Raw genomic sequence first — 26,615 nt, forward strand, 5'->3', positions numbered from 1 at the left:
GTATACAGCATTCTATTAATACAAGTTCCTTTATTAATTGTTATCTTTAAAGAATTATGTTATGGATTTAACTTTGATATCCTTAAATACTAATGGCTTAAACAACCCATATAAGAGAGCCAACCTACTAAGGTATCTAAAACTAAACAAGGCACAAGTAGTTTTTTCTCCAAGAGACACACTTTAAAATAAATGACACATTTATGTGGCCCCCTAAGGAATACACTATACTTGCTCAATCTTCTTATAAAAATAAGACCAGAGGAGTAACAATTATATGGAAAAAGACTTTCCTAAATCCCCAAATCATTTACAAACATGTAGATAATGATGGACTCATGGCCTTAGTTATACTTAAGTTTAATAATAGAATTTGGACCCTGGTTGATTTATACTGGTTCCCGGATATGGGGGTTGGACTAGCTAAGAAACAGACTTTATTACAACTACTTCTAAAGGTAATATTATACTAGGAGGTGATTTCAATTGTATCACAGATTTTACAGAAACTACCAATAGGAAATCTCCTAGACTATTGTCCTCAGCCAAACAGTTAAAAAAATGGACATACATGTTTAAATTAAAAGATATCTTTAATGCTTTGGGACCAAATTCTTTACTATTCTCACACCAGGACTATAGACATGATACCCAAACCAGAATAGATAAAATGTATATCTCACAAGATCTTTATTCTAAAATCTTGAATTTTCAATACAACCTTGTCCCTTTTCATATCATAATTCCTCGTTGTTAACAATACAATTGGAATTCAATCACTTAGTTATTACTTCAAGGATTCCTTCATATATCACAAAAATTAAAGACTAAATCTTGGATAACTTCTGAACTTCAGCTTTTTTAGAGATTAATTATAAACCTGAGGCAAACACAATTATGGTTTGGGATTCTTTTAAGGCCTATCTATATGGTAAAACCATTATCTGGTACAAAAATAAAATTAAAGAATGGGACTCAGAGTTACAGCAACTTCAAAATCAAATATTATCTCTTAAATCTAATAAAAACTTAATTGCTACAGATAATAATAAGAAAATAGAAGACGCAAATAAGAAATACATTGAAATATTATTCCACAAAACTAATTTAGCTATGGAAAAACTGAAATTAAATTAATATGCTACCTCTCCCAAGCATCTTCATAACATATCTATGAAAGTTAAGATACAATCAAAAATTAATAACATTGATAGTATCTTTCATGAAGGGAAAAGGAAAAAAAAAATCTCTGACATAGGGGACATTCTGGAGGCTTTTAATTATCATTATGCAGAGCATCATAAAGATAAAATAAGTACAAATGAATGTGAGAAGTTAGAGAATATAGTTCCCAACATAACATTAATTCCTGAGGAACTTAAATTAGATCTACAAAAACCTCTTTCTCAAAAGGAAATTATAGATTGGATTAAAGGAAGCAAGTCTAATAAAGCACCTGGGATAGATGGCTTAATTATCGAAATGTATAGATTGTTCCCTTCTTCTATAATATCTGTCCTACATAAAACCTTTCCTGAAGTTCAAACATTAGCAAATATTCCTCCTTCTTGGAGAGATTCTCTAATTTCCCCTATATTAAAAGACAATAAGGACCCTAATCATTGCAACTCATATAGACCGATTTCTTTGTTGAATAATGATTATAAACAATTTATGTCAGTTATGGTCAATAGATTGAAAATACCCATATCTAAAATAATTAATGAAGACCAAACTGGTTTCATACATAAGAGGCATACACAGGATAATATTAAAAGAGTATTAACTCTGATAGATTACCTCAATAGAGGAAACCATGAAGCATTGATAACAGGTCTAGATATTCAAAAGGCATTTGACTCCTTAAATTGTGGTTATTTATTTAAAGTCTTACAGTTATTTGATCCCCCCCTTTTTTATAACAATGATAAAGAAAATCTATGAAAATAATCTAGCATATGTCAGATTAGGTCCCTTTACTTCCAAAGCAATCCAAATCACTAGAGGTACTAGACAAGGATGTCCCATGTCCCCTATCCTATTTGCCCTGACCATAGAAATATATGCCATTTTAATACGTAATAATCCAAAGATAAGAGGTATAAATATATATGACCAATATATTTCTAAAAATAATGATGTTTGCTGATGATGTCTTGCTTACCTTATCAACTCTAAGGAAGTGTTAGGTGAAGTGGATATAGTAACAACAAATTTCCAAAAAATCTCAGGACTCTCCTTCAACAAATCTAAATCAAAATATTTATTATTAAATAAAAAAAGAACATACAGGTTCCAGTTAATCATATTATCGCAAACCAACCTTCAGCTCTAGACTATTTAGGAATAGTCCTAGGCAAGAATATAGAGGAAACTTGCAGCTTAACTATGCTAAAGCCATAGACTTAATCAAGACATTTATTACCAAATGGAATAATTTGTTTATAACATTTGATGATAGGTTACATCTGATAAAAATGGTTTTGTTACCTAAAATATTATATATTTCACAAGCCCTTATACTTCCACCAGGAAAGTAAATCCTTAAAGAAATCACTTCAACTCTGATGAAATTCCTATGGTACCCCAAAAGAAATAGAGTGACATATTCTCATCATATCAGAAAATGGGAACAAGGGGGGTTAAAATTCCCAGATATTGAAACTTATATAAAGGCATCTATAATTAAAATAGTGATGGATTGGATAAATCCTATATACTCTTCCAGTTGGAAACAGTTGCACTCCATCATACTAATGAATGAAAATTATTTATTAAAGAATGCTCTGGTAACTGAGAAAGATAAGATATGGCACTATTTAAGTTTCAATGTACAGTATAGTACAAAATTAACTAAACTAACACTAATAAACAATATTTTTGATGTGTTTAGAGAATTCATTAACACAAATTTAGATATAAAACTGTGGCATAGACTTTTAATGCCATTTACTTTTACAAGGGATTTCCCTGATAAAACACATAGAGAGATTTTTGGTTTATGAGAAAATAACCTATATTGTTGGTTGCAATGTATTGAAAACCAACAAGCTTTGAACACACAAAGTATATTGTCAGCCTATGGCCTATCCGCTAATGACTGGTTGGTTCTTTAGAGTGTCACAGCATACACTAGTGATCTGTGTAGAATAATATATAACTCATCCTTCAAAACCCTTCCCAAAAATTATAAACTGGATTTTTGTAATTCTATATAATAATATCAATGTTAAGAATGAATTATTATATCTATATAACACTTTAATTGTCTATAAGACAGCTCCTAAAGATTCTTACTGGCAATACCTAACTAAAGGGTTTCAAGTAGCATTATCAATGGAAGATAAAACAAACATTTTATTTCCAGTTAAACTAAATTGCTCCAATGCCCCTGACAATATCCCCTCACTCTTTTTAAGAATTGCAGCAGACAGCATCACCATCCCCATTAGCATACTCATCAACAGATCCATCCAAGAATCATATGTCCCCAAACTGTGGCATGCAGCCTTTATCCTACCCCTCCATAAAGGAGGCAAAAATAATAACATCTCCAACTTCTGACCCATAGCGATTCTCTCCTCTATTTCAAAAAGTCTTGAGAAGTGCATCCATCTCCAGCTCATGCCATTCATTACACATTACCAACTCCTCACCCCAACACAACATGGGATCCGTCCTGGCCATAGCACAATAACAGCTCTTCTCTCTTTCCTAGACATCATAAACCATGCCTGTGACTCCGGAGTACTTGTATCCACAGTCCTCCTTGACCTCTTCAAAGCTTTCAACACAGTCTCCCATACCCACCTTCTTCACCACCTTTCCAATCTTAACCTCTCACAAAACACCATTACCTGGTTCAATAGTTACTTCTCTGACAGATCTCAGGCAGTAAAATGGAAGACTGGCACCTCAGCCTTCCTTCCCACCCCAGCCGGGGTACCCCAGGGATCCATTCTTGGCCCTATGCTCTTCAATATCTTCATTAATTATTTCCATGCAGCCATTCCTAACACTAAGATAGTACAATATGCAGATGATTCAACTTTAGTTTGCTCTGCATCAAACCTCCCTGAGCTCCAAACAAAAATTCAAACTGCATTCTCAACTACTGAGAACTGGATGCTCCAAAGTCACCAATCTTTGAATGCCAACAAGTAAAAGCTCCTTTTATTCTCTCCCTCAAATTCTATCCACCTAGACAAAATTTCTTTCAAGTTTACAAGCCTTGTCAACTCCACTATAGAAGTTGTTCCTTTTGCTAAACCTCTTGGAGTTACTATTGACGAACACCTAAAATTCAATACCCATATTCAGCTAAATATAAAGAAAACCCATCAGAAACTTGGCATGCTGTACAGAAACTTCCACTTCCTCTCCCCCTCAACAAGACAGATCCTTGCCACTACCTTCTTACTACCTTCACTAATGCATGGTGCTCCCCTACTAACCAACCTATCTTCCTCCATCTATTCTATACTAGAATCCTGTTACAGTAAAATCTCAAAGTTCGCCACCACTTCCAAATACTCCACTCACCACTGTAAACCTCTCCACCAGCTGCAATGACTAGAACTCCCAAACTACCTTGACTACCTCCAACTCATCACTACTCACAAGCTTATTTTCAAACCAACTCTATGCCGAGCACTAACAAACATCTTAATATTATACAAGATCTACCCACCAAAATCTAATCTCTGTTTATAAACCAAACCGTCCCGCTGGTCAGCTTCTCCTATCTTTTTCGGTCACCAAAAATGGAATTCTCTCCCCCCATCTCTAAGAATTTCTGAGAACTCTGAACACTTTAAAACCCAGCTGCATTCTTACCTCTCCCAAAAATGGAAATGCAATTGCACTCCACCTACCTAACCTGCTTAATACATAAATACTTTATAACACACAAAGTTTGTTCTTCCTTACACACTATTGATTAACCCTATGTACTGCCATCATGCTAATGCTACCTCTATACCACTCTCAGAGGATTTAAACCTCTGTATTAATTTAACTCATGCTAATATTCATGCATTAAGAACTCATCCATGCTAATGTTACTTCTATATCATTCTCAGATTATTTAAACCTCTGTATTAATTTAAGCCTGTACTACTGTTCTCAACCACTAAACATGTAGATATGCTTTACATCCTTCTCCAAGCTGCTGTTTAACTTTTGTTTAGTGTTTGCTATTTTGCATGTAAAGTTTGCTTAGATTGTTTCTGTTTCCACTATGTATTGTATTTCATATTATGGAGCTTGTACTATGTATTATTGGAGCTTTTCTCCCAGGGCCTCCACTGAAAACGGGCTCTTTGAGCCCAGTGGACCTCCCCGGTCATCAAACTGGAAATAAATAAATAAATAAAAATAAATAAATAACTTCTTACTCACAATTCTGGAGGATTTTTCATTGGAAATTTCTACATAGATCCTTTTAAACACCTGAGAAACTCTCAAAAATGAACCCTTCAAACAGCAAGTTATGTTGGAGATGTCATCTGTCCACTAATGCTGACCGGTCTCATATTTTTTATGACTGTACTAATATTAAACCATATTGGAATGAGATTAACAAATTTCTTCAAGCTATCTATACTGATATATTTGTTTTGACAAATTATTTAATTTTATTAAATGTTGTTAATAGTAATAATATGAAGAAAGATGACCTGTATTTGTTGTGGACAATGTTAGCAATAGCCAGAAAATGTATAACTAGAAGATGGAACTCTAATGTAGCACCCACAATGGAGGAATCCCTATCATCACTGAAGAAATGCATACTAATGGAGAAAAGAACTAAAGAGTTAAGAACTTTTTCTAAGCCATTGGTTAATAGTCCGTTGAGGAAAGTTTTGAATTTGATTGATACCCTACAGATGGAACCAAACTCTTCCTAACTATCATAGTTTATATATTAACTTATTATTTAACTACAAATGTTTTTATCTGAATCCTTTTTGTCAGGCTGAATGTAAATACTGTAAATAGTTATTGAATGTTATGAATGTATTAAATTATTATTTCATGAAAATAAAAATCATTTGAGTAAAAAAAAGACTGAAAATCCTCATGCACTGACTATTGCAATATTTGTATGCATCAAAAATCATTTTGTATCTCTTCACTGTCAAGATGGTAAATGATCATATAAAAGAGCAACTAAAGATCCTTGCATCATCAATAGGTAAAAGGTTAGAACAGAAGCTCCAGTCAACTATACTACATCTATAAGAGGCCTAAGTGAGTCCTTATGGATTAGTCAGTCACTTGAGTAACATAAGGAGTGGGCCAGTGGGCCAGTATGGAAATATTATTTCATGCTGGAATTGCTACACCAAAGAAATGTGTCTTAATGATGCCTGATACCATTAAATGAGTCATCTGTCATTTTCCTGGCTGGCTCAGTGGCATGTAAGTTGAGAAGAAACTGGGTAACAGACCTCGGGTATATTGAGATATGGAAACAACTGAGTAATAGAGCTGATGGGTATGTAGGTACAGACAAGCCATAGCTGTAATGCAATATGGACAAATCTGAGTAATAGGGCTGAGGGGTATGTAGGTACAGACAAGCCTCAGGTATATTGAAATATTGACAAGTCTAAGTAATAGGGCTGAGGGGTATGTAGGTACAGACAAACCTGAGGAACAAAGCTCAGGTATATGTAGAAATGGACCAGTCTGAGTAACAGGTCTGAGGATTATAGCAGTACAGATAAGACAGAGTAACTTAGCTCAGATATACTTGGATATGAACAAGCCTGACTAATAGGGCTTTGCGGTACATATGCATATATAGACAAGCCTGAGTAACAGTAGGCTTACTGAAATGTATACATGGTCATGTCAGTTTAGTAGGACTTACAGATGTGCAAAGGTTCAATGCAATGTAGGTACAGACAAACCTAAGCAGCAGAACTGAAGGGTATGTAGGTATGGACAAACATGAGAAACAGGGAAAAGGCATACATATATAGACACAGATGAGCCCGAGTTGTTGTTCTCACGTCTATGCATTTGGTGATCGCTTCTCTCTAGTTTGCAGTGAGGGCATCTATTGTGGGATCAACTAAGCAAGTATATTTTTTTTTGGGGGGGGGGCAGGACTGCTATTTTGATTACATTGTCACATACCAGTTCAATCCACAAAAGACGATAACTGGTGACACAATTTCATGTATACATTATCTAAGCCTGACTTTTCTGGTGTCAAAACAAAACAAAATGCTCAAGGTTATTTTACACACTTGCTTAGCATTATCATTGCTTCAGAGCAACTGAATGCCCCAACTATTATTTCAACCTTGTAGTTTGGGGATAGTTACAATATTTCTGAATACAGGAGACTAAGTCTGTGTAATTATCATTAATGAGTAATCTTTGGTCTGCCTGCTGTGCTGGGACCTTATTTTACAGCACTTTTTGATTCTGTATGCACTAATGCTTAAAAAGATTTGTTTATAGATCACAGGTTACAGAAATGGGTCTATATTAGAACCACGAAAAGTCAGTTCAGCGAACGGCATTTTACATTGAAAATGCTGTTCAACAAAGTGTTATAGTCAGATTGTGGTACAGTGAAAATTTGCCCTTTCCTCACTGTAGTGCAGTCTCAGAGTTGGTATATATAATTAGTGGGGGGAGTGGAGGGTGCAGCTCCTCACAAGACCGAGTTTGACGAATGGCATTTTCGATGTAAAAGCCGTTCACTGAACTGACTTTTCGTGGTTCTAATATAGACCCAGAGGAACATGTGTGGCTTCAAATTACATTGGGGGTTTTGCTGTACTACATATACAAGCTTCTGAATTTGGACAGTCAAGACCTATTTCCTAATTAAGTCATTTTCTTAAAGTTACAGAGCAGGACTGACCTCATCAGTACAGTGCACACACTGGGCAAAATAATGCCATGAAGGCAGTAAAAGTCCTTGTAGTGCCACTTAGTGTAATAGTTTACTGTAGACTACTGCAAAAGTGATTTAATAGGCTATTGCTAACAATGGGGTACTCTGAAGAAGAACCCTGTTAATTCTGTCTGGGGACAGATAAACACTGAATGCATTATTAAGCTCCACTAAAATCAGTGCATTGAAAAAAAAGACACTAAAGATATATAAAGCAGCCATTGCATTAAAGATATATAAAGTAGCCACACACAGTCAGAGTTCTGCATGGAAAGCTGTATACTATGTGACAAAAAATTGTTATTTGTGATGAACTAATTACCAGACCTGAAGACAGGAATAAAAAATGAGATGCAGGTGGCTTGCCAATGTGATCCAAGTTAGCAGTAAATTGTACACAGCTAAAATTATGCTGGTTTGGCCTTAGATGCACTTGGAAGGGACAGGCTGTTCTCTGAAATGGAGACACTAAGATAAATAATACTTCATGAGGGAAGTGCCAGTAAGGTGAAAAATTAACAGGAACTTCAGAAAAGTTTACATTTATTTTTAATGACCACAGGAAACAAGTTCCTTCAGAAGAAGGAAGGTAAGTCAAATACAGGAATTCACCAGAAGTTGAAAAGTGCAAATTTACTTCTTATCTACCGTTCTCGTTGTAACCACCGACATACGAATATAAATGGCAGCGTTACTGTTAAATCCTCTATTTTTTATATGAGATGAAGGTATGATTTTTCAGTGATGCATTACATTTGTGACATTTTCAGAGCAGAAAAATAAAGGCACTTTTGTTTATAATTTATCAATATGCATTTTTACTTGTTTTGAGCACATTTAGAAAAAAGTTTTGCACACTTCAGCTACAAAGAAACAATACCCAAAAAATGCTTTGTGTCCAAAAAAAAAATAGCAAAAATTGTATGGCCTGCAGGTATCATTGGAGTGAAGAATTCTTCATGTATTCATCATGTACAAGACTTTGCAAACCTCTTTTCTCTTGATTTTTTGCTAGAGACAGAGCAAAATAAGTACTTGATGGGGAATGAGTATAGGAATCATGGTGTCCAATAGCCGTCCATGTCCTGTCAAGTTAAGAGATTAACACAAAACTTGATAATCATTTAAAATACATTTTTGCATATTTGAAGACTATATCAAGTGTTTGCTTCAGATATACCACACGCAGTGAGCAATGTTGAGAAAGAATTGGTGACGAGTATGCCTCAGGTTATTGTCTAGTCAATACAGATGCCTAGGTTATTGACATTAGCTGCTGTGTAGTTAATCAGCAAGTTGCACATTGCAGTGGGAGAAGCTGTTTATTTTCTCTGCACACCTTAAGACGTAGAAAGATGTAGCTGTATGAATCACCTGGGAATCTCAGAGCAGCAGTGATGTCCAGCTTATAGCTACCTGAGCTGCTATATAGTTAAAGCCAGCTGTTTCAGAGAAAGCAGCTTATAACATCTGTAAAATATGCCAAAATATACAGCAATGTCATTGGTTTGGTACTGTTTCTAGTCAAGTAGTGGTTGTCCAAAAATACTGTGTGGTTAGCGGCATAATTAACTTCAGCAATGGCATAACAGCTACATTTAAAAAAAAAAGTGAGGGAGCAGGTTGCAACCTTTGTACATTACACATAAATATTAATTAATGTCATTCATCTAAAATTGTGTCTGGTAAGTAGAGCGGTCCAGATTACACTTGCAGTGCCTACTGTGCTGTAACTTCTAAAAGTGTAATTTGGGGGTAGCTTGTAACTTGTTTTTCCACAGAAGAAGACAAAAATATACTCATAGCTCTATAAAGATGATTTTACACACCCTGACCAGACATAAAAATTTGAAAATGGGTAGTGGTTGATGTGGATGATGAGGAGAAGGAAAAAGAAGATTTTAGATTAAATAAATTGTTGACTTCTGATTATATGTGGAAGCTTCTTCTGTAATCTTAGAAGGTATTGTGTGATGCATTGCCATATATGTATTTTTTGGATCTGTATTTAGCATAGGTTCCTTTGTCTCATGTTCACTCCCCATATAGGGTATTCCAGGTACAGACTTTCTTACCAAACTGAATTATGCATTACTGAATTGACCAGGCATGGGTGACCTCTTAGTGACCAATAAAGACAATCCCTGAAGCCTTTCCAAATAATTAAAATCTTTGGGAATTTTTCTATTAAGAAATTATACCTTTTCAGATTGTTTCAAGTAGCTTGAATGAAAGCTGCAAAACACAGTATTAATGGCTCAGTGAAGGATAATATGGTCCAGTGATCCTTAGAATTAGATGAGCTACAGCATATGGTTTCTGAGGGTCTTTAGCCATCGAATAGCATTTCCATTGAACAGCCAAACATTGAACCCTAACCATTGAATTTCCCTTCAGTGCACATTCATTTCAGTGAATGGGAAAGTAACTAGTTGGTCAACAATGCCCCGTCTGCCCTTTTCGCCAATGTAGTAAGGTCTCAGAATTGATATATATATAGTTGAGGGGTTGCAGGGGAAAGGCATTCACCTAGGTAGGTTTGAAATACTGCATTGTGTGAGATCGGGAATTGTTCGCTAACTACTTTCCTTGGTGAAAAAAATGAATGTTCAATATTTAGCCATAAAAGGGAAATGTTATTCAATGGTTAAAAATAGAGCCGGTTTCTGACTTTGGTAGAAACACACTGGTCATAATATAAATCAGTGTCTACCATTGTGCTTAGGTTCATAGGTGCAGATGTGCGTACTAGCTAGCTGAACTTGCTGGCCATTTTAAGCTCAGCCAATTCCCATTTTCATGCTTGCATTAATATAGCCTAGTTGGTGTTAGATTGGCCTTAACTAATCCCATGGTCAATAATTATATGTTACCCCTAGAGAGAATAACTGGAATCACACAACAGATAATTTGCTGGAACCCATGTGTAGGATAAAGGGTTTGCTATCAAAATACAGAATGAAGGTTCAGAGAACATGGCACGTTAAATAACAGTTGGCTGAATCCCGTATTGCTGACCTTCATGTTTGTGAGTGTCCAGTGCAGAGAATGCTACTGTGCATTTGCTAATACATGGCCGATGTTCTGAATAGAGATCATGGTAAAGTGAGGATTGGGAAAATTATCCTTTTCCTCACTGTAGTGTGATCTTGGAGTTGGAATATAAAATCTGCTTTGTTTGTGGGGGTACAGTCACCCATGGGGGGGTTGCAGGGGTGATTACACCCCTGCAAAAATGTGAAGTTCAGTGTTGTGCAGTAAATTCATACTGCCGAAAAACAGAACTTAATTTACTGTTGCAAAAGATGCAGGGGAAACAGTATGTCAAATATTGCCGAATTCAAATGCTCATCATAACCTTCGACATACTGACCTACTTACTCTCTGTCATCGGTGTTATGAGTCTCTCATACGAATGGATTATTTTGTGCAATTTGCGATTTTGATAGTAAACTGGGATAAAGCATTTAGGAGCTGCCTCTGTCCATTAGTAGCACAAGGGGGCAGTCTTCAGATAAATTTTCTATTACTCATCTATAGGTCCAATTTGAACTTAAATATGGACAGGGAAGATCTTTGTTTTGTGTGGATGGAGAATCTATTCCATAGCAGTGGTATCCTCTGTGAAATATGCCTGTTCCTCCAAACCATTCTGTTGATGTTGCAGAAGAGGTTTAGATTCCTAGACTGAGTATTTCTGATCCAATTTTACTTAATGTTGTGCAGTACAGCCATCAGAAATGGGTCAGATGATGCCTTGCATGTCAGACCCAGGTCACCTCTTAGCAGTTGTAGGACACCAAGTATCATGACAGGACTTTGAGTCTTTCCATGTAGAACATATTATTTAAGCTGTGTATCCTTTTAGTAAGGCATCTCTGTGTGTGTTCCAGATGCATGTGTCTGGGCAGATACATGACAAAGGGGGCATTATACTTAGTGATTGGCATAATATGGGGCTGAGTAAAGTAGAGCAATGACAGATCTAGTCACATTCCCTTTGTTTATAAGCTGTGCAATACAAAAGGAATTTATTATGAAATTGGACACATACTGATTGAAAATTAGGTCAGTGTCCACACAAATTCCCAAATTCTGAGCAACTGGTCAACTCTTATGAGCATAGTTGTCAATTAAAACACTAGTGGTAGTCTCATTTTTTATTATTCAGCCATTTGCTTTCTAACCACAATCAGTGTACTTTTTGCTAAGTCTTATGATGCTGTATTTATTGACATCAAAGGTGAAGTCATTACTATTGAGCTAGTTATATGTTTAATTTACTCCATCTTGAAGTAATTCAGCATTTTTGTTCAGGTGATTGTTACTCAGTTTACAGCCATCTGTATATTGGCAATCTGAGATGAAAAGTCTGTAAAGAAGTAGATCCAGTGTAGAGCCCTGTGGGACATCACTAGTAGCCCCACTAGGATAGACAGATAAACTCCTCTGACTTGTTTCCTATGATTGTCCAGTGGGCTTTCCAAAGAATTATGCATGGAATGACATTTAGAGCATCTAACTGGTCAGTTATCACCTTATAAGGACTAGTGTGGCATATCCTACCTAGGTGAAGATTAGCCTGCAGATTCAACATGGGTCCAGGAGGTGTCCTCATGCTAGTATATTTTAAACATGACCAACAAGGTTTATGTAGGCTTGCCCTGATTCTATATAGGAAACTAAATGGTGTGCTGTCTGATTCCAGTGAACATGAATTTTAATTCAATTTATGACAACAGTTATTATATTTATACTTATATAAGGTATGTCTTCCATTGCTTACAAAAAACCCTGACATATGTCTTCATTTAATGTGAAGAATGCACAGATCTTTTCTGCAAGTAATTTTACTATGTACTATGGATAGGTAGCCACGTTAGTATTTATTGATAACACTTACATTCACAATGGTAACCTTTCAATTTTCTGATGTAATTAAAAAAAAAAAATCTCATAATGTTAAGCTTTTGAGAGTAAGCTGAATTAGAAACTAGGTGAATATTTGGGATTCAAAGTTGGCCGCCATTCTGTAGACACTGCATATCTACAGCTCTCCAGATACTCGGAATAAAAATTAACCCTGAGGATATACTGCAAGCTTTTCTACACTAATTGTTGGCTATAATTAATCTACTACAACTAAATACCGCTTGAGAGGTGAAAGAACCAGAGGAAATTAAACAAACTCACAGGATTAGATCTGATTCACTGTCTGACTCTGAACAGAGTATTAAACAAAGGAACTGTCTGAGTAGTAGCTTTGGATATTTACTATTCAGTTATACTAAAGATCTGCTTTGCTCCACAATGTCAAAGGAAGACAAAAGTATGGAAACAACAACAACTAAAACCAAATTATCAGCACTTCAGTCACCAGAATAAGATTCAACAATAAAAAGGCAGAAGATTACAAAACAGCAGGAACTTTCAAAAGCTGGAATGACAAATAAACCGGATCAACTGGCTAATATGGAAGATATTAAAACTGCTTTGTTACCCATCCAAGAAGCTTTGAAAGAACTATCAAACCAGGTACTTTCTTTTGGTGCCACATGCAGTCAAATTCTCGAAAGGATGGATAAATCAGAAGCTAGAATATCTGAAAATGAGGACAGAATAACATTGCTTGCAAAAAAAACAGACATTGATGACCTGGATATTCAGTCTATGCAAAATAAAATTCTGGACTTGGAGGCACGATCCAGAAGGAACAATATAATTATCAGAGGAATTCCTGAATCTATCCAATATAATGATTTAATTTCTACCATCATACAGATACTTGGAATATTGTTCAATGACTCTGACATAGCCAAACAAATAGTTATAGAAAGAGCCCATAGAGCTCTCAGAGAAGCACAAGCCTCAAACATACCTAGACCAGTATACGTCAAAATACTCAACTACCAGGATGTAAACAAAATAATTCTAACTGTTAAAAAGAATGGAGGTTATATTATGTGGCAAAATAATAGAGTTTCTATGGTACAGGATTTACCATTGCAAATAAGACAAGCTAGACAAGCATTATCTCCATACTGTAAGTTCCTCATTGAAAAGAATATCAAATTTTAAATGAAATACCCCAATACATTATTTTTTACAGTTGATGGCTCCAAACATTCCATATCTACAAAAAAAGAAGCAAAAGTTACCTTTTTGAAGATTTTTAAGTCCCTTCCAGCTTCGGAAGCGTGATCTGGCCATCCAGTCTGTTTACAGCAACGTGGATGTTGGGATTCCATGCTTACTACGTCTCGAGGCTTTAAAATCCTTTGTTTGTTCTTTTTTCTTCACCAGGCCCCTTGGTAAATGTTTACTTAGTTTCTTTTTACAGCTCCAGCTCGTCCACGAAGATTTTCCGAACTTTTATGGCTTCTACGAACTGAGTCCCTTCGCAAAGCAACAGGAAGTCCTTTGGGTGCTGCTGAGGGTCCGCTTTCGAGGTAGCGCATCCGGAAGTCCGTCCGCGTAATGGTTCCCCCGTCGCGATCTTGAAGACAAGATTACAAGCTCAGGAAGTAGGAAGATCTCTGTGGAGGAAGGGGAAGCTATTTGGACTGTAAAATGAGCATTCGTGGACATTTAATGTATGTAACATGTTTTATTTCTTTAAAGGGAACTGTGAATTCATTCGGGTATGATTACAACTGAACTAATAATGTACTGGTTTAAAATATGTTATTTAACTGCTATCTTAGAAGTATGATAGCTTTAACATAGTTATTCTTTTTCCTTAGGCAGTTTATGCTGAATATGGTTGTGTTAATAACCTTGTAGTATACTTTAATATTTGATTTTCCTGTATTAATGATGTGTTTTTAATACTGCAAATGTTTAGATAATAAGGGGATTTAGTGTTGGGATAGTTAGTAGATAAAGAGACCAGACGATATTATATTCTGGCTTCTCTAGGAATGTGAAGGCTATCTTCATTATATACTGGCATGTGGTTCTCACTGTTTTGATAACTGTGTTACCTAGCCATCATTTTATAAATTTAATTATATTACCCAGTAAGTGTAGTTAAAGTGTTATTTTTATTCACCTTATTTGCTGACATTATAATTTTAGATAATTTAGATTATATAAACAAAGTCAGATTTAATATTATACTTAAAGGTTAAACATTTGTTTTCTCTGTAGTTCTTTTTCTGTCTTCCAACTAACAATACATATGGTGAATTATCTTGAAGTCAATAATGTTATTGTTTAATAGGGGTACTGTCATATATCTGATTATTTTAGATGTAAATATGATAGTTAGTTAACTTAAGGTGATACAACTAATGAGTATAATTAATAATATATGAGAACTATTAGTGAGGTAGGATAATAACTATAAGTGTAGTGAAGGCCAGTTACTTGATAGGTTTAACAAAATAGTGTGTTCAAGAGCTGTGGATATTTATCAGTGTTTATTAGGGAATGTTTTGGTTAGGCTTTATAGAGTTAGATGTAGTTTTTATAGGTTTTTTGCATGTTTTTGATCTTTTATTTTGTAAGATAAAGAATAGATGTTTAGTAAGGTTATTTACTCAGAAAGATTCTAACAGTGTAAAAAACCTATGTATGTCCTGGTCCAGGGGAATAGTGGATAGGCACTGGTTAGGGATGGGATGTCAAGATTATTTCCAGACATTATATACTGTGCTATTATATTTGAATTTAGTACCGTTTCTCAATTTTAAAATACCCTTAAAAGATTTTAAAATCTTAGTATGTGGATAATAGACTCATGGAATACTAAAGGGCTCCAGAGCTTGAAAAAAAGGAAATTATTTCTTCATTTATTTCTCCAGTCAAAGGCATATTTTATTTTATTACAAGAAACCCACTTGACCAATGGCCAATGGGCAGTCCTTAAGGATAAGAAATATATTAGAGAGGTGGTAGCTTCAGAAGGGACAACTAATAGTGCAGGGGTGGCTATTATTATTAAAAATCAATATCAAGAGAAAATTCTAGATTTCAAAATAGACAAAGAGGGAAGATGGTGTTATGTGATTCTTTCATCTATACTTTATGATAAACCTGTGGTACTTCTTAATATATATGCCCCATGTACCAATCAACAACTTTTTATAGCATCACTTTATTTTATCCTGAATCAATATAATAATTGTTATATAATAATAGGAGGTGATTGGAATACATATCAAGATCCCAAATTAGATAAATCGGGTTCACACAGGTCCTTCAATAATCAAGCAGTGATAGCACTACAGGAACTTAAAACAGATTTTAAACTATATGACCCATTTAAATACACAAATAATCAAATGAATTCAAATAACTTTACATTTTATTCAAGTTGTCATAAAATGTGGTCTAGGATTGATTTCTTTCTAATTTCAGATGTACTAATAACCTTAGATCCCTGTGTTTCTATACAAGCTCGACACTTATCGGATCATTCTAGGATCACATTAATTTTTAACAAGGACACTAGAAATAATATGCATCTTAGTGGTTATAATTGGTCCCTAAATCCGTATTTATTAAATAAAGAAGATATAATTAAAGAAGTTCAAGAGACCTTTAATCATCTACTAGTTAATCTCTCTAAACACTGGCATCCGTCTGATATAGAATGGGCAACGACCAAAGCACAAATAAGAGGAATCTTTCTTCAAAAGGCTACTTATTATAAGAAAATACAAACTAGAGACATACAAGAATTGGAAACTAAAATTAAGTTACTAGATCAGGATTTAATTGGGAACTATAGTAAACAAACTGAAACGGAGTTATTAAAATGTCAAAAAGATCTTTTTTTACTACAAAATAGTAAATTGTCATTTTATGAACAGAAAATACTGGTAAAATATGCTAATCATATACAGACCCCTTCAAAAGCACTAGCTCGTATCATTAATCAATCGAAAATACCTTCTCAAATTTCTGAAATACAGTTTAACAATGAAACACATACCAATACTGAAGACATTATGAATACCTTTGAATTAATATTCTCTCAAATCTATGGTGAACATCAGGAATTACTTACAAATAAGAGTAATAATGATTTTCTACAGAATATTATCTTTCCGAAAATTGGTGATGAGTCTCATGTGAATTTAGTCAAACCAATTTCCTCAGAGGAGATAACAGATACAATTAATAATTTGAAGCCACATAAAGCTCCAGGACCGGATGGTTTGACTACGGAATTTTATAAAACCTTTTGTGATATTTTGGGGAAAATACTTCCACATGTATTTAACTATATAATTAATAATAAAATTAATGATCCGCACTTTAATGCTTCTAAAACAATTCTTATACCTAAAGAGAATGCTGATCTCTAAAATCCGGATAACTATAGACCCATTTCACTTTTGAATATAGACATGAAAATTATGACATCTATTTTGGCTAATAGATTGAAGAAGGTAATTAACCTAATAATATCTGATGAACAAGCTGGTTTTATAAATGGCAGACAAACTAAATGGCAGACAAACTACTTATAATATGTTATCACTTCATACACTAATTTCTTATGCCACTCATAGAAATCTTAATGTTTATGCACTCATAATTGATGCTCAAAAAGCTTTTGATAGAGTTAACTTAAAATTTTTGTTTGATATTTTATCATATTTTAATATACCCCAAGACTTTATTTTAACATTAAAAAAATTATATAACAATCCCTATACAACTTTATATATTAATAAAAATTTCTCAAAAAGAATACAAATTAAGAATGGTACCTGTCAAGGATGTCCGTTATCTCCTATATTATTCAATTTATATTTAGAACCACTATTCCTACATATCAAACAAAATATTTATCATAATGCTCCAATAATATATGGTACGGAAATATCCATGGTTGCTTTTGTGGATGATCTTAATATTTACTGTACAACGCCTGTTTCAGATACCAAGAAAATATTAAAAGCAGTGGATGATTTTGCAAAAAATATCTAATTACAAAATAAATTTAAAAAAAAACAAGTTATTTCCTTTAAAGACGCCTACACCCTTTTCGCTTTTACCATTGGTAGGTCAGTTAAAATCCGAAGAAAAAATTAAATATTTGGGTATTGTTTTTTCAACAGATAATAGAGACTTTTATGCGAACAATGTTAAGTTAATTTGGGATCATATAGTGTCTGATTTAAAAAGATGGAATAATTTGAAATTACCAATAATGGCAAAGGCTTCAATTATTAAAATGAATGTACTCCCCAGAATATTATATATTTTTCAAGCTACTCAAGTCGTAATTTCTAGGAAATTCTTTAAACACCTTCATATGGAATTAGGTAGATTTGTATGGGAACCTAGAAAAACTAGAATATCTTATGATAAACTGATGACTCCGAAAAACAAGCATATTATTTAATAATAAATGCTAATAGAATTCTAAGAGTGGTTAACTTGACAGGTCCAGTTCTAAATGGTCACCCAAGTGGTTGATTCTGAATCACAAACATGTTGCTGGGTTGGGTATTAATTGTAAGGCATTACCTTTTTTAAATAAATATACCTTTAAAATGTACGCTCTGATGGAACATATTAGATTATATATAATATCAGTACAAAGTCTGTTTAATTCACTAAACCTCTTACAATATATGATGACTTTCCAACCATTTCACAAGAACCTGAATTTGAAAATTGGTAATCAACTGATAGATCTTAAAATATTCCCACTTATAATTGATCTAACCATACTTGACTTATATCCCTTTCTTGGTATCTCAATACACGACATGTTAAGAGAAATGAGTCTTCCTAACTCGTATTTAATTATAATGAGACAGTTAAAGGATCTTTCAATAAGTTATTTTAGTAATTTCAAAATTAAAGAAGAAGACTTAACCATTTGTCTAAACTTATGGCAAACTCTTATCCAGGACTTCAAATATATAACGGCTTCATATAATTTGATAAAAGACGTGAAATATAATAACCAAATACTTTTATCTAAATACTGGAAGGAGAAATTATTACCGATTGATGATAGTAAAATACTGAAAGCAATTAACTTAACCTTAAAATCAGTATCTCTTCAAAAGTTATTATTTACTCAGTTGATGATATTTCATAACGCTTATTACACTCGTCTCAGTCTGCATAAATTTAACTCTAAAAATTCACCCAAATGTCCATATTGTATGGATCAAACGGCTGACCTTTTTATACATGTTCTGGAGTTGTAAATGTATATTCAAACTTTGGAATTCTTTAAAAATTCAATTACAAAAAATGGGTTATCAACAGTCTACACTTTCTTGGGAGTTTATGATTCTTCATATTCCTCTGAATAATTTGGATAGATCCCAAATGATCACACTCATAAATATTTTCCTGTTAATGAAGCTTTATATAGCTACAAATTGGTTGAATCCATCCCAGACATTATGGGAAAACTTTAAAAGTGTAGCGATAAGACATATTTTAGCACATAAATTACTAATTAAAGATCATAAGAAAAATATAAATAACACAAAAATATGGGAGCAAATCTTTGACATTGTGTTAACTTAAGGTTCTTGTCCACTTTTCCCCGGGAAATACATACTTAATAGGGAGGCTAGTATAGATAAGCCTTATATTGATACTAGATTTTTATTATCTCTTTCTTTAATACCCATCTAGAAGTTTATATTAATGCATAATGGTCTTATATAACTGTTGGAAGCAATCATGTATATAATGTACATATGTTGTAGTATTGTATTAACATTTGGAAAAGAATAAAGATTTATTATTGAAAAAAAAAGAAATAGGTGAATATTTGATAAATCAGTTAAGTAATTTTTGTACTTAATTTAAACTAGAAGCATTTTAGAGACACAGTTCCCCTAATGGTTAAGGTCTTTATGTCTCATACACAAAGTACAAGATTTGATTCTGGCCTCTTTCCAATGCCTGGGTGGAGTTTGCATATTCTCCTTGTGTCTTGTTTCACTTCTCAAAAACATACTGAAACTCACCCAGGAAGGGAATTATGGGCGGCAGTACAGGCTCAAGATGGCCTACCAGAGAAAGAATTGTATAGACATGGGATGCCCAACCTTTTTGGTTCAGGGACCACTTATCATGTTTGGCAAAGTCTCGGGGGACCACATTACCAAGATCAACAAGTGTACAAACCATCACATGGTCAGTGCAGAGAAAAAACTAAAAGATAAGTGCAAGCTGAACAACTCTAGAACACAGCAGGAAGGCATATTGGTATTGAACAACATCACCAAGTGCTATTTCAATTACTAATTTAGTGCAGACAGAAAAACTGAATATCATAGAAAGCAAAACACCAACAACTATGTCATAATTACAGAGAAAACTATCATATCTTCTACCTTCAAACAATGCCCCCTCCATCAAATCAACTGAGTATGCACAGAAATTATAAAACACACACACACACACACACACACACACACACACACACACACTACAAAGAAATGTATATTCAAACTCAAAATTCAAAAATGACCACCCAAAAAGGTCAGTAGGCAAACTACTCTACAAAAACTCCCTTGCCCATGCTTGTAACAAACTTCCCCTTGACTTATGTTCAATCTCCCACACCTCACACTTTAAAAATAAACTAAAAGTGTATTTTCTCAATTCCAGAACTTGCCCTTGCCATGACCCTACCTAGTCTTCCTTCCCTTTATGTACCCTCAAAAGGACCATACTTATCACCCCATTACACCTCTCTCTCCAATGTGTCTACTATGCATTTGCATAATTTTATACAAACAAAACATTTTTATTGTTGACCTATTGAACTATATCAATGTAAAATTGTTGTGTCTACTATGCAGTTACATAATTTTATACAAACAAAATTTTTTTATTGTTGACCTATTGAACTATATCAATGTAAAATTGTTACTTAGCTTCTTTTTAATGCAACTTTAACTTTATGCATGTAACCGAACATATGTGAATCTTTTTGCTATAACTGCTATTATATCAATATTGCTTAAAATTGTACTTGTTTAAAATGTACTACCGGAGCTTTTCTCCACGGGTCTCCACTGAAAATGGGCCAGAAGCCCAGTTGGACAAACCTGGTTAATAAATGTCAATAAATAAACAAATAAAATAAATAAAACTCAGAGTAATTAGTAAACTACCTTTTCAAATAAAATGCGCACAAAACTACAGAAATGCATGGAAAACTAAAATAGTCCTGAATTTACATTTAAACTAACAAGACATAGTTACAGTGCACTGACCTCCATTTGATCATTAATTTTTATGTTATAGTTGGGTTGATTCTTTCTGCTGAGCATGTTATGGAAAGATAAAGTGCTTTAGTGGGTCAGATTGTGGCTCAAGGGCTGCCTTTTGAACTCTCCAGATATAGCTCAACCCCTTAGGTCATAAACAGTGGTGCACAGTATCCTCCTAGATTTGGAGAACATGGAACATGGCCTGCCCACCAAGTATAAACTAGTGTAAACATTGTTTTTAGGAGATTTGGTCCCCAGAATGGGCATGAGTATTTGCTAGTGACAAGTGGTTGAGGACCTACTGTGACCCATGTCATGATCCCAGTGTCCCATGCTAATGGTGGGATGTGTTTATGTGCCCTATTAGTTGTTGTGTAAAGGTAAATAAAGCTACTCTGATTGGCTACCAGGAATGGCTGTGTTGAAATTCAGCTTGCAAGTATGAACTAAGGATTGCTACACTCAATATAGGTTCACTGACAGGATGCCACTGGAAGTGGCTGTCCATCCTCTCCATATTCCAGGAAACAAGATGGAAGGGCAGGACAGCTGTACCAAATGACTTGGTATCCACAGTCTACCACTGTGGGTTGGGCAGACTAGAAATGATGGAAATGTGGTGAGGGTGAGGATTCAGGAGACAGTAAGGGAAGTCATCAGCATTAGTAACTGACTCATGGTGTAAGCATAGGGAAGTATTCATAATCTCACCCTATGCTCAACTGGAGGGTTGTGATAATGAGGAAAAGAGGAAAAGAGTGCATTGAGGCAGCAGTTGAATCACTTAGTATTAGATAAAGCAGGACAAAGTGAGTTGGTGTTGGGGGACTTGAATGCACATATCTGGACAGACAAACTAGGATATGAGGACTGCCTGGATCCACATGGGTGGAAATAAAGGAGTGACTATTCTAGACTGTTGTCTGGCAAATAACTTGAGGCTGGTTCAACTAGCGGGACACATGACTGTATACAAAAATAGTCAACATGCAGCTCAGGAAGACTTCCTCCTAGTAAGGAAAGGGCACAGGGTAGATTGCAAAGTCATCCCCAGTGAAATAGTCAGCCCTCACCAGAAACCACTGGTTGCCACAATCAGCTGCAAGCAGTGATCATAGAAGGTCTTAAGATCAACAGAGATAAGGCTAAAGACCTGGAAGTTGTCTGAAATATTCAGGGTCTCAGCACCTCAGGAAAAAGGCAAAAGAGTTGAAGAAGAGTTGCAGCTGTTCAAAACAACATGTGTTTGAACCACAGAACAGATATGCAGCCAAGCCAAGTAATGCAATAAGGTATGTCAAGAAAGCTGATGGTGGAATTCAATAGTCCAGGAAGTTATCAAAAGAAATGAGTGCAGAAAAATTGGGAGATAGAAAGGATGGACCAAGCTAAGAAGGAATACTGTTTAGCTGAAAAGATACTAAGGGAAAAGTTGTAATAGAAAAGAACAAAAAACAAGGCATCAGAGGTTCTCTACCAGCTTCTGGAATTGGCTCAGCAGATGGCACAAAGTAACTGTCAGTTTGCAAGGCAAGGACAGAAAGACAGTCATAAGACACCCTTCATAACGGATGCCAACAACCACCTGCTCACCAGTCCACAGGACATGAAAGGTAGAAAAGGAGTACTTCAAGCAGCTGATAAATGAAGAAAATACCATAAAAGCTGTACTGACCCAGACATAACCTACAATGAGAGAAGAAGAGGAGTCTACTGTAGACAAAGTATGAACAGCACTAAGGAAAATGAAATCAGGGAGGTAGATATGATCAAGATGGGTGAGGTAGGAGCTTGACTCCTGTGGGTACTCATAGCTGCATGAAGAGAAAAATGTATCCCAGATGACTGGAGAATAAACATTGTAGTACATGAGAACTTAAAGGGAACATTCACAGCTCTGAGCAGTACAGAGGTATTCAGTTCTAGTCATACTGCATGAAAGCACTGGAGAGGGTGATTAATAATCAAATATGCAAAGTACTAGAAAATTAGATGGGAGATGAGCAGTTTGGATTCAAATAAGACTACAGCACAACCAAACTGATGTTTGCAGTAAGACAGAAGAAAGATGGAGATGAGAAAAATGACGAAACTGGGCATTTCTAAACTTGGCAAAAGCATATGACAAGGTGCCATGAAAGCTAATATGGGCAGCCCTACCATAGTTATAAGTCCTGCAAGCACTGACAAAATTAGTGCAGACTATGTACAAGGGCCCAATGACCCAAGTACAAACAATGTTCGGACTCACAGAGGGGTTCCCAATGGGAGTGGGTGTGCTTAAGGGTTCAGCTGTGAGCCCACTGTTGTTCATACTGGTAATGGACTTCATTAGCAAACAGCTCATAGGGGACAGATAAACAAAGTTGCTCTTTGCATATGATGTTGCAATACAGGCATACTCTGAGCAAGAACGTCAGCAAATGATAGTGAGATAGAATGCAAAACTGAAGGCACACTCGATGAATACAGATAAGACAGTTATAATGTCAGCAAATGGAGGAACTCAGAAAAGGAGACAACTGGGGTAGAAGGAAAACTATTGGAACAGGTTACAGCATCAAGTATCTGGGAAGGGTTGATGGACAGAAGGGAAGTCTGAATGAGAAGGTCACCGCTTGAGTCAGAGGGGCTGTGGACAACTGGCATAGGGTGTTAGGGGAAGTGTGTTACTGAAGAATGCCAAAGAAGTTGAAAAATAAGGTTTACAAAACAGTGGCATGACCAGTACTACTGTATGGTACAGAAGCCTGGGCAGTAAAGGCAGAGCAGTTGAGGAAGCTAGAGGTGATGCAGAGGAAGTGCCTGAAGCAGGTAGTAGGATGCACATTGTGGACCAGATTATGAAATGAGAAGATCAATGCAGAAGGTCAAGTAGCTCCAACTGCAGAAAAGGTCAAACAGAACAGATGATGGTGGTTCAGCCACATGTGCAGGAAAACAGAACACAATCTGGAGAAGCAGATTTGGGCAGACAGGAATACAGAGGAAAAGAGAGCATCCAGCGAAGAGATGGACGGATTGTGTGAAAGACCTGCAACACTCATCCATGACAACTGAAGAAGATATGAGAGTGACATTGAATCGAGAGTGATGGTGATGACTGATGCTACACACTGACCCCTTGAAAAAAATGTGAAAAAGGGGAATGATGATGATGATGGTTTAAACTAGAACCATTTTATGGCTATGATAACTTCTGACACCTAAGCAGTAGCACTTTTTTCTTTCAGTATGATTGATTGATTGGTTGATTGACTGATTTATGATTTATTCTTATTTTCCATTAATAGGATTCTGTGTTAAAGTTATATCTTACAGATATTTGATCATGAAAGCAAAACATAACATCACAGAACTCACTGTATTTTGCCTAAATATTATAACCCCTTGATAGATTTCATATTGTTTGCTCCAAATTATTTAAATTATTTCGACTAATATTGTTATAAAATACTTGTAAATATATATATATATATATATATATATATATATATATATATATATATATATATAGTTAATGTTGAATAGTTTATATTTTCACATTTGGTACGTAAAATCCTCAGTAAGGATTGCATTTATGTTGACATCTCTGAATTTAGTCAGGAAATCCCCCAGTGTTTGGGCAAAGGCAAAAGTACTGGAGTTCTCTGTCATATTATATTCTATATAAATTCTACTTATTATTGTATAAGTAATTTCAGGTCCAGTATTGTTTTCACTGTTTTGTGCTTATAGGTGCTCATTTAGAAATACTTAGCTGTGACTACTTTTTCAATTAGTTCTCCAACAGTGAAAGAAGGAATACTCTTGAATTTGGGCTCATTTCCAGAAAACAAATTCAAAATGCTTAGAGCCACCTCAAGTGAAAAAAAAAATGATACAAACAAATAAAAAATATACATGCAGACATATTACTGAAATCCACAGATACAAAAAAAAAAAAAAAAAAAAACATAACATCGTCACAAAACCGATAAGCATAAACAAATTAACTAGATTTTTTCTGGGTAGCGGGGCATAAACCCAAAGCCTCCAACATGGGATGAGTTGCACCTTACACCTCACATATATATATATATATATATATATATATATATATATATATATATATATATACACACACACACACACACACACACACACGCACACACATATACTAACTCCAAGGCTGCATAGGCATGGAGAATTAAACAGATCCACAAGCTGCGCTGTTTCCTAATAACACAATTCACTTTGGTAAGACTAACAGCTCCACACTTTGAGATTGAAGTGTTTTAACCAGAGGTACAACTAGGGCAAGGTGAGTACAAGTTGTCAGGGAGACATGATCAGCAGGTGTCAGTGGTATGGGAATACAGTAACGACACTGATACATGAATGTCAGTACTGCATTTATGGCTCAGCAGAAGTGCTAAAGCACGTAATATTAAGGTCACTTTTTGGTAGTAATTGTAGCAAGTTACACAGATAAGGGTGCAGAAAGCAACATTTTTCACTGTTCATTTTTTATTCCTGTCCTTATCATTGAATTCAGAATGTGCACATTGCACCATAGGAGTTAGCTACAGTTCTGGCTTCAACATCAGCAACTTTCAAACTGATTTTATTATAACTGCATGCTCATAAATTTTGGGGTCTTTCTAACAAGTTTCCATAAATTCAGACATAACCAGCATCTTCCAGGCAGAATAAAGCTTCTGAATAATCAGTTTTACTGTTTAAATGATTGCCATTCAGCAAAGCTTTCTTTAGATTTGATTTTAGTGTGTGTGTGTGTAAAAAATCCATTGCGCATAAAAATAAATGTAGATCTCAAGATGCAAAAAAAAAAAAGCTCTTGGCCTCTTGTTCTCTTGTTAAATCTAACATAAATCTCTGGATCCTGATCAAATCAACCAAAGCCAGATATAAGCAAAAATAGCCATCCAGGCAAAGAATAACCACAAAGTCTTCTTTAACTATGTCAGAAATCTTTGAAACAATGCCCAGTGTGCCCAAACTTAATAGTAAAGGATATCACATACTCAGACCTAGAGGATATACCCAATCTACTACAGATGCATTTAGCTCTAACTTCACCCCCATCTCCCAACCTACATTTTTTGATCTCCTACCTGCATCTACACCCCCCCCCTCAAATATTCCATGAACAAGTCCTCAAGGCATTTTCCAAGGCCAATAATATGATTTCTATAGGGTCTGATAATATACTAGGCTGCTTACTGGACAGCCTGATACAGGACTTTTCGGACCCCTTACAGATGCTATTCAGTCCATCAGTCCACAACCCCTTTTCCCTGACTTTGCATGGTTGGGATGTCACTTCAGCAGTGAAAATCATCTAGAGTGAATATTAACACCATCAGCTGGCTAGCCCTGGCATGGTTGTTCTTCTGTACCACAAACGCGCTCATGCACACTCACAGCTATGATCAATTTATAATATCCAAACCACCTACTGCATGTCTTTGGAATGTGGGAGA

Source organism: Protopterus annectens, chromosome 2.part0 (genome assembly GCF_019279795.1).
Source record: "Protopterus annectens isolate FY-2018-M chromosome 2.part0, PAN1.0, whole genome shotgun sequence".
Taxonomy (NCBI): domain Eukaryota; kingdom Metazoa; phylum Chordata; order Ceratodontiformes; family Protopteridae; genus Protopterus; species Protopterus annectens.